Here is a 9,647-nt window from a genome sequence, read left to right on the forward strand (position 1 = left end):
AGACTGCACTTCTTTTATAAGCTGAGTAATAGTCTTCTGTGTGTGTGTGTGTATACACCACATTCTCTTGGTCTTTTATCCATTCATCTATTGATAGACCCTTAGGTTGCTTCAATATCTTGACTCTTCTAAATAATGTTGCAATGAACAATAGGGTTGCATATATCTCTTGTAACTAGTGTTTTTGTTTTCTTCCAATAAATACTCTGGAGTGGAATTGCTGCAGCATTCTATATTTAACTTTTTGAGAAATCTCCATACTGTTTTCCATAGTGACTGCACCAATTAACGTTCTAACAGTGTGGGATGGTTCCCTTTTCTTCACATCCTTGCCAACAGTTGTTATTTGTTTTGGATAATAGTCATTCTGAGAGGTCATATCTCATTGTGGTATTAATTTTCATTTTCCTGATAATTAGTGATGCTGAGCATCTTTTCATATGCCTGTTGACCATTTGTATGTCTTCTTTGGGAAAAAAATAAAGTCTTTCAAATCCTCTGCCCATTTTTTTAATTTGGTTGTATGTTTTTTGTTTTGCGGTTTTTCTTTTTTTTTTTTTTTGATGTTGAGTTGTGTGAGTTCTCCGTATATTTTGCATATTAACCCATTATCAGATGTATTGTTTGCAAATATCTTCTATTCAATCACAATCAGCAGCTTTTTCATTTTGTTGATAGTTTCCTTGGGGTGCAAAAGTTTTTCTCCTTTGCTGTAGTCCTATCTGTTTACTTTTGCTTTTGTTTCCCTTGCCTGAGGAGACATATCCAAAAAAATATTTCTTAGATCGATGTCAAAGAGTAAACTGCCTATATTTTCTTGCAGAAGTTATATGGCTTCAGGTTTTCTAAAATTTCCGCATACTTAAAAAAACATAGCAATAGTAGAAGTGGAAAGGATTTTCTATGACAAGAATTGCTTTGGTGAATGAAAGGAGCCATAGTGGATTCAAGTAAAAGGAGAATAGATTATCTGTAGTGGAATTATCATGTTAGTAAAGGGAATAAGAGTGGTAGGAAAACATTTTGAAACATCAATCACAGTTTTCTGCTGCAATTTCTCATACCTTGTGTCACTCTCACATTCATTTATCTGTTTCTCTTTGACTAATTTTTACAATAATTTATTTGTTTTCTATATTCTGATTCTTTTGGGATTGCCTTTTCTTTTTCTGGCTTTTTGACTCAGTCAACTGTCATTAAACTTGTATTTAAGGATGGTAAACTTGTGAGCCAAAATGTGATATATCCGTACAATAGTACATCTGGAGATGCAAGAGCAAGAAGGAAGCCGAAGACCAGAAGGCATTAAATCAGAATGAGCTGGATCCACTTTTACTGCCAATGTCACAGCAACATAAAGACCCACCTGCTTGATATATACAAGTCGGGTTTACTCCTTTTGACTGAGTAAATCCAAGAATTATTGGACAATTTATGGTAGCAATAGTGGATTTCCTATTATAAGGAGTAGATAAGTAGTTAGCAATTACTTACAAGATGAAAAGAGAACTAGCCATATTTATTTATGTTCAAATCAGGGAAATCAGATCATGCCAGTTAGATTATGTACTAGCATAAATATTTCGGCATTATTTTAGCCATACTGGATGGATAGTCTCATTAGAAAACCCTGGATGCAGTAAGAACTTGCAGTGTCAGTTATGAATAAAAATTATCTTTTCCCTTTAACAGTATGGGCATAAAAATGGGAGCTGCAGTGATAAAAAATGAGACAACTTTAAGAATATTAAACCAAAAGAATATACCAAAAAGATTTCCACCATTCTATTAAAACTATGTCTCCTAATTTTCTTTATTTCCAATAATGGTTATTTATGTAAGAGAGTTAATAAAATTATAACATAGATAAAATTATATATATTTTCCTTTAAAGTGAAAAGATAAAATTGTTCACTTGTTATGACATGATATTAGAGAGATTGTTGAAGACTTGGTGACTGAGGAAAGTTACTATAACAGTAAGTGAAAAAAATGACCTTAAAAAACCCTGAAGTTCTATACATAGTTGTAGAGGTAATGGAATTTCCAATTATCAAAACAGGTTAAAATGAAATAGTTCCAAGTAAAGATGATTAATTTAATATAAAAGTGCCAATGTCCAAGTGAGACTAAGACATCTAATCATCCAAGTTGGAAATATCCAGTAAAAAAAAAAAGGAGCAATCAATCTAGACAATTTCTCAAATAAAAATTTTCTTCTGTTACATTATAAATAACATGAGGTGCACAGCAGAAATATTGTAGCTACTTTTAGTGGTTCGGAAACGAACTCAATTTATGATGTATTTTATAAATATATATATATATTTAGAGAATAGTCCTAAGCTTTATTTAAATATAACTCAGGTTAGTGTATCTATTAATGTGTAAAGTATTAATATCTCAGATAATACATAAAATTACAGTCAGTTATCAAGAACCATTATTGTATTTGATTCAGAATTCTGTTTTGTACTGGATTGTAACTTTGGTCACTTAATTCATCAGATATTAACTGCATGATGTGTGTTTAGTGGTTTCAGGATTACTATGTACTATGCAGAGTTAAAAGAAAAAAGCAGTCATTGAGATGTTAGCCATCATACAGAGCTGATTTTCAGGAGTTGGGACGTTCTAAACATTAATAGTGACACAAAATTTTAATTAGGTAATCCTGAAGTTTATTATCAAACTAATAGAAATAGAAGAGAATATTTGACATGGAGGAGACTGATGAAAATGTGTGTGTGTGTTTTGAAATGAGAAGAACAGTAAGGTACAAGTTTAGATGTCCTGATTCTTGTCCTGATTTCTTTATATTTGATGATTTAACACTGTATAAGTCATGAACATCTCTGGTTTTAGTTTCCTATTTATATACAGAGATTTTCACTAGGTGGTATCTAAATTCTCTTTCAGCTTTCAGACTCAGCATTTAAATACCGATGCATTTTTGTTTTGACTTACAATAATGTTTAAAATACAAATCCATTCTTGTTCCTTAAAATAAGCTGTTATTTACTGCTATTTCACATTTGCTCCGATCTAACACTAACACAATTTATTATTTTCATGATAGATGTCCTGGCAATTCATTAGTCAATCATCTTTAAAATTTAAATTTTCTCAATTCAATGTATGTGTCATTTATTAAATATTGCTAAATTCAAATCATCCCACTGCAAGAGGTAATGTCTAACAGAAAGAATCTGTTCTGTTTAACTCTTACAATTTAAAGAACATTGGCTTGAAAGAACACAAGATCCTTGCTTCTATCCTAATACAGAATTCAGAGAAAGTTTCTTTTGTTTTATTGCATACTGAGTGATTTGGCCTGTATTGAAAAGCAGTTCAGAAAATCTCAGACGAGGATAATGTCTGTTGACGATAACTGATGCTGGCTTCCATGGAAATGCTAATTTGGTAGCAGTCACTGTCAATCAGTCGCCTTGAGTTATTGTTCCAGCACTTCTAGATGCAATACGTGAAGGCTGATGAAAGTCCCCCCTACAGTAATTAGGCTGTTTTTAAGGAAGAAGAAAGGGTTGTTAACATAGGCTAAGGTAAACAGGCTCTGCGCAGAAAAAAAAAATCATAAATTGCTTAAAATGATTCAAAGAAAAGCTTTCAAAAATCATTCTTGGTCTCATTTTCATAAGAGAGGAACATAGGTTGAATAAATTCAGCCTATCACATAGTGTATAATAAACTGATTCTTTCTGATTTGTCTATACATGTATTATAATTATAAAATTAAAGAGTGATTGTGTAGCTATGGAAGTCAAATGCATTGTAATTGTCATGGTAGTTGTCAGAGGTGTAAAAATTACAGTTCTCTGATACTCTGAAATATATCTGTAGAGGTAGACAAGCCAGTGCAATACAAACCTCCTAATGATTTTTGACTTCACTAATTAGGAAATACAACTTTGAAAATAGGAGAAAGCTTCGGAATACTATAGTTAAATAACATAAAAAAATTTAAGAAAATGTACTGCAAATTTTTTTTTTAATCTTTTGTAATTCATTGATTTCAGGAGCATATAAAACTGATTTGCAACTAACAAACCATTTTTAACCCCTTACAATGAAAACTTTTCTGGCCTGTTTTCAATGTTAAATATAATTTTTAAAATGAAAAACAATTAGGTTAAAGATTTTAAAGTAGTAATATAAATGTAATAAGATAGATTCTCTGGAATCTTGAATTTTGAATTCATGATGTTTAATAAATGAATAAAACCTAATCAACGCAACCAAAGAAACTGAGCTGATAAATCTACCATTTGTAAGAGAATATTGTACTTTATAAAGTGCTTTATTGTTGTATAATTGACTGCACATAAAGTGTGCAAATTCATAAGTTTGATATGTGCACATACCTGAAAAATCGTCACCACAACCAGATAATCAACATATCCGTTACTCCCAAAGTTTCCACATGTCTGTAATTCCTCCTTCCAGTTCTCTCTCCAGTGTCCTTTTCCCAAACACCTGACATACTTTCTGTTTCTATAGTTTACAATCTCTAAAAATTTGTACAGCTGAAATCATACATACCCTTTATTTTTTGTGGGGGGATGGTGTGGCTTAATCATTGTCAGTTCAGTCTAAGATAGATATCAAAAATGTATTTTTTTGATATCTGAGTAGTATTTATATACCATATATTTATTCATTCACCAGTTGAAGAATATATGAATTAATTTCAGTTGTTGGATATTATAAATAAAGCTACCATGGAAATTCTTGTACAAACCTATATGAACATATGCTACTTTTTTTCTTGGAAAAATCCTATGAATAAAATGGCTGGATCATATGGTAAGCATATAGTTATCTTTTTACAAAATTGCAAAACTTTTCCAAAGTATTTATAACATTTTTTTATTCCCACCAGAAGTGTATCAAGTCCCAGTTCCTCTGCATCTTCACCAGTATTTAGTGCGATCAGTCGTTTTTATTTTAACCATTCCAATAGATGTTTTCTAGTATCTAATTATTTTAATTTGCATTTCCCTAATAGATAATGATGTTGTACATACTTTCATGTGCTTATTTTCCATAAATACCTCTCCTTTGGTGTAATGTCTGCTTAAATAACTTGCCCATTTTTAAAATCATGTTGTTTGTTTTCTTGTTCATGAATTTTGGTCATTCTTATACCTTCTGGACACAAATCTTTAATCAGGTATAAGATTTTTAAGTATTATTTACCAGTCTATAGCTTGTCCTTTTATGTCCTAGACAGTGTCTTTCAAAGAGAAGTAATTTTTAATGTCATGTGGTCAAATTTAGAATGTTTCTTTTCTTTTAGGAAAGGCATTTTCAAATATAATTCTATGTTGCCATATTTTTTTCAATACTTCAGACTATTGCTTTATTGTCTTTAATTTACAATGTTTCGAATTAAAAAATCTATTGTAAAACATTATTCCTTTCTACACTTTTTTTTTTGGTTTCAGTTTTTTTTAAGTAAAACTTTATATTCTGAAATCATTGTAGATTTCTCTACCATTGTAAGAAATTACAAAAAGATCTCATTTATCTTTTATCAATTTCCTCTGTGATGACAATTTACAGACTATGTTACAATATCCCACCCTGGGTATTTAAATTGGTTTATTCCACCGATCTTGTTCTGATTTACCCAGTTTAGTTACATTTAAAATTTTCTCTTTATCACTGATTTTGTCACTGTGATTTATAGTTTTCTTGAAGTCCCTGGGCTTGGGGTTTGTTGAGCTTCGTGGATCTATGGATTTTTAGTTTTCTACAACTTTAGGAAATCTTTAGCCATAATTTCTTCAAACATAATTTTCTCTTATCTCTTTCTTTCCTCTCTTTTAAGGATTCCAATTACGCATGTTGGATTCTTGATGTTGTCCCATGTCTCACTAATTCTTTGTTCATTTTGTTATTCTCTTTGCTGTCTTTGTTTCATTTTGAATATTTTCCATAGCTATGCTTTCAGGTTCAATTATCTTTTCTTTTGTAATGTCTAAGCTGCTTTTAATCCCATCCAGTGTAAATTTCACCTTAGACTTTGTAATTTTCATCTTTGGAGGTTTTAGACAGACTTTTTTTTTTTTTTAATACCTTCTGAGCATCTTAACTTTTTAAATACATAGAACACAGGTAAAATAACCATCTAAAAATTCTAGTCTCCCAGTTATAACACTTACTTCAGTCTGGGTTGAGTTTCAATTGATTAAATTCTGTTAATATTATTTTGGGTCATAAGTGTCTTCTTTGCTTTTTGAATACCTGCTAGTTTCTTACTGGATGCTAGAAATTATGAAATTTACCATGTTGGGAGCTGGATATTTTTATCTGCTTAGAAATATTCCTGAACCTTCCTATGTGACACAGCTAGGTTACTTGGAAACAGCTTGATCCTCCCAAGTCTTGCTTTAAGAATTTTTAGGCAGGACCAGAACAGTGCTCAGTCTAACTTTAATGTTCCCCACCGCTGAGGCAGGATCCTTCTCTATACTCTCGTGAGTGAATCATGAGATATTCAGTCTAACTGTTGGGAATAAGCACTATCCTGGCTTGAGGCATTATTACATAATCTCTGATGTTCAAAGGTGGTTCTTTCCCCAGCCCCAGGTAATTACCAACATGCCTGCATTGATGAATGCTCTGGTGACTACTTGGGTGGTGCCATCTCTAGATCTCTAGACTTCACACTACAGCTCTCACCTCTCCCTCCATTAATCAACTTTTGGCTTTTTCTCCTTAGACTCTTAGTTTTTTCTCCTTAATTCATATAGCCCATACGGCCTTGACTGAATTTTCTTTTCCTGCACTACTTTCTGGAAACTCTCTCAATGTTGAAAGTTGGAGAAAACATAGTGCCTGTTTGTTTTCCCATCACTTGGGAATCCTTGTCTATTGTCTTTGTTTGGGATCTTGACATTGGAGGCATAACAGAGCAAATGTTACAAGTTCCACTACTTACCCAGCTGAGGTTGGGATACAAATCCATAAACTAATCACTAGGGGGTTAATTCAAAGTTATATGATTCAGGTCTTCTAGAGACTGAAGATCCTATAGTGAGAGCACAAACATGAGTTTATTATACAAGGCAAAAATAGTCCTGTTGTAATTATCAGCCTGTAGAAACTCAGTTCTAGGGAAATGCTCTGTGAATCTTTCCAAACGGCTTAACATTTACATCTCTCTCACTAGCCTCTGAAAACCTGTGATTCTAAGAACCAGCAAACAACTGCTCTCTGCCTATATTAACTTAGATTATTAGAAAGACAGGCATTAGCATGGTAAATGGTTATACTAGATTGTAGAAAATAACTGAATACATTCAATAGCAAGAATCTATGTCTATTAGTTTATTTCTGAACTAGCTGGCAGAACTGGAAATAGTTTGGAACTAGGCAAAAAAAGCATACAAATAATAAAACATTTGTGAACATTCATCCTTATATTTCATAATTAATATTTTACTTAAAACAATTATATATTTCCCTTAACCATTATTATGTTTATTTTATAAATATAAATTACAAGAAAAGTATATGTGCTTCTATTTTTATTTTGTAATTACTTTCACATTTGCTTATAGTCAAAAATGATAATGTTAGGGATAATAATACACAATATTATTAATAGATATAGTATATTTTATGCTTAGAATTTTACTTCTCCCTATATCTAGTGTAACTTTTATTTTTGAGCCACCCCATAGTTTAGTGGCACAAAACAAGCATTGTATCATGCTCGCATACTCTGTGGATGAGAAATTAATCACAGAGGAGATGGCTTGTCTCTTCTCCTCATGTCTGTATCTCAGCTGCAAAGACTCCAAGGCTAAGGTAACTGGATGAATGGAGCCTGGAATCATCTAGAGATTTATTCACTCACATGACTGCCATCTGCTCTGGAATGACTGAAACCATGAATTTAGCTGGGACCTTCAACAGAATGTCTGAATGTGCTGTCTGCATGTGGATTGGCTTCTTTACAGTCTTCATTATAGCCAGTCTTCTTAGTTCAGATCGCAAACAAGAGTAGTCAAGAGAACAAGACAGAAGCTTCATCCCTTTTATGGCCCAGTCTCAGAAGTCATGTAAAGTCGCTTTCCCCATTCTCTATTGGTCAAAGCAGTCACAAGGCTGCCCAGATTCAAGGAAAGGGGGAAGAGACCCTGCAGCCTGAAGGCAATAGTATCAAAGAATTGTGTTGCTGTTTGTTAAATCTTCTCACTATTGATAATCCAAAGATGGTCAAGGTGCTTTAAGTATTATCATAGTAAAACATTTAGTCTAAATTCAACTCTCCTCTAACCACAGCTCCTTTCCTGTTTCTTAGTTTTTGATTTTCTTAATTGAAGTACAGTTGACTTACGATGTGTTAGTTTCTGGTATACCGTGTAGTGATTCAATTTTATATATATGTCTGTATATATATTCTTTTTCATATTCTTTTTCATTATAGGTTATTATAAGACATTGACTATAGGTCCCTATGCTATACAGTAGGACCTTGTTGGTTATCTATCTATATATCTGCTAATCCGAAGCTCCGAATTTGTCCCTATCCCCCTCCCTTTTCCCTTTGTTAACCATAAGTTTGTTTTTATGTCTGTGAGTCTGTTTCTGTTTTGTAATAAGTTCATTTGCATCATTTTTTTTTTAATTTGAGATACCTTGCATAGCTCATCAAATACTCATCCCTACAGTCAGTACTTGAACATCTTTGAAAAGTAATGCTTTAAGCAGAGCTTTTTAAAGGATTTAAAGAGACGACTTTTGGTGGAGTTGGGGAAAGGAATAAACAGCTACAATTTCTGGTATTGCTTACACAAATTTTTTTTTAAATAACATTGGAAAGTAACAAAATTGATAGCATAACATATAATTTTAGTATGTTTTAAATGTTTATAATCCATACCATTTTTCCTCAAAAATATTAAATTCCCCCTTTTTACTATGGAGATAGTAAATGAACAGACTAATAGAAAACAAACTTATATAAATACAATTTACCTATACAAATTGGACAGGGATTTACAAGTACTTAGTTACTTCAAAGATTTCACTCAGAGAAATATAAAAGTGTGATCTTAAGAAGGCATTTTTAGTTATCTAGAAGAAGAAAAACTTATGACCAGGTTAATTCAAATAGTTAAACTGCAGTATGAACAATGTTAGAATTTTAGAGTGTTTAACTTGGAACATCCAGTATAATCATCTATGTATAAAATGATGAGAGAGAGATTGATAAAATTAAAATTAGTACCTAAAATCAAAAGCTAAATAAATCATAGGACGGAAGAGATTCTCAGTCAGGTGGGTTATTGTAACCACTTAGGGAAATTTTTTAAACTATAGATTCCAGGCTCCATCTTCCACAGGTTCTATGTCAGGAATCTTTCCCTCCGTACTCACTACTCCCTCAGGATTTAGAAAGCTGTCCAATGATGCAGTTGCCACGTCATGGAGGTGCTATCATTCTAAAAGCATTTATTCAGCAGCTTCCATATGCTGAGGGTTGGGATGTAGAGGGAGTACAATTAATGAGTGTTAAACTTCCTGTCCTCATGGAATTCGGTCCACTGAAGGAAACAGAGAAGTAGACAGATGTTTGCAATTTAATACACTGAGTGCTATGACCGTGTACCAGG

Source organism: Camelus ferus, chromosome 14 (genome assembly GCF_009834535.1).
Source record: "Camelus ferus isolate YT-003-E chromosome 14, BCGSAC_Cfer_1.0, whole genome shotgun sequence".
NCBI lineage: Eukaryota > Metazoa > Chordata > Mammalia > Artiodactyla > Camelidae > Camelus > Camelus ferus.